This window comes from Priapulus caudatus, unplaced genomic scaffold (genome assembly GCF_000485595.1).
Source record: "Priapulus caudatus unplaced genomic scaffold, Priapulus_caudatus-5.0.1 Scaffold310, whole genome shotgun sequence".
In the NCBI taxonomy this organism is placed as follows: domain Eukaryota; kingdom Metazoa; phylum Priapulida; class Priapulimorpha; order Priapulimorphida; family Priapulidae; genus Priapulus; species Priapulus caudatus.
In genome coordinates this window covers 315180-316502 of record NW_014577371.1, presented here as the reverse complement: position 1 = coordinate 316502, position 1323 = coordinate 315180, and positions in this window count along the sequence as shown.

The window sequence follows — 1323 nt, the reverse complement described above, 5'->3', positions numbered from 1 at the left end:
TGTCGTGTGTGTGTGTCGTGTCGTGTGTGTGTGTGTGTGTGTGTGTGTGTGTGTGTGTGTGTGTGTGTGTGTGTGTGTGTGTGTGTGTGTGTGTGTGTGTGTGTGTGTGTGTGTGTGTGTGTGTGTGTGTGTGTGCGTGTGTGTGAGCGTGCGTGCGTGCGTGCGTACGTACGTGCGTATGTAACTTATCGCGTAGATGAAAATATTATCTGTTTTCAGTAATATAAGAAAGGTATAAATTAATTACTACATCACGCACGCAACTGTACTGTAAGTATAGCAGCAATTATGTTCTCTGATTTACGGTTAGGCTTAGGTGTAAAGACTTCCTTTCAATAGTGCATAGACACAGAGTGAAATATAAATCACGTTAATTTTACGAGATATATAATTGTTCGCCGACTATAAAACTAATAACTGCTGTAGGTGTAAGTAATGGGCGTATCGTTTACGTGCAAGCGATGCTATATATCACTGTTTCGGTTGATTTCATTGTCGCTTATTGACTGTAGGTACGTTGCATATCTACTTTATGTTCCTTATTGGAAAAGAACTTCGTTATAGTATCGTTAACACTCACCTTTGGAGTAAACTTGAAGAAACACTATCGTGAAAATCACAGCATCCCTTGGCGTCATACTGCGTCTGGTTTGGCTACTTGACTAAACCGGATTCCGGATCGAGAACTACAGAAGCGACGCAACGTAGGCACGCTCTTATGTGGCAACGGACGGCACAGTTATAATGAGATAAATGCTTGGCGAAAATACAAGCTGTAGACCGGCACAGAAACGCAGCGCGTATAACGCCGCTACGCGACACAGTAGCTTATGTGCTCAGTTCTGCTGGCGCTACGACTTCTGTGGGCGATAAAAGAAGGGGACTGTTATTTCGGCTAGCGTAGCCTGCGGCATCTGTACGGCTTAGTACATATATATTAGCAGCAGCACTATGTAGGGAAAGGGGCCCGTGACGGAGTCCGCCAGAGCTCCGTCAGGGTGTGGATATTTTAGTCGAAGCTAAACCGAGCAAAATAATGTGATCGTTGGTATTCACGCAAAGTCAGTCAGCCGGGCTAACTCATGTCGGATGCGATAATGAATTTAATAACCATAGATGTGCAGCGATGTCCTACATTTTACGTGTTATGTGCGTGTGTGTGTGTGTGTGTGTGTGTGTGTGTGTGTGTGTGTGTGTGTGTGTGTGCGTGCGTGCGTGCGTGCGTGGTGGTGTAGTGTCGTGCGTGCGCGTCGTGTCGTGTGTGTGTGTGTGTGTGTGTGTGTGTGTGTGTGTGTGCGTGCGTGCGTGCGTGCGTGGTGGTGT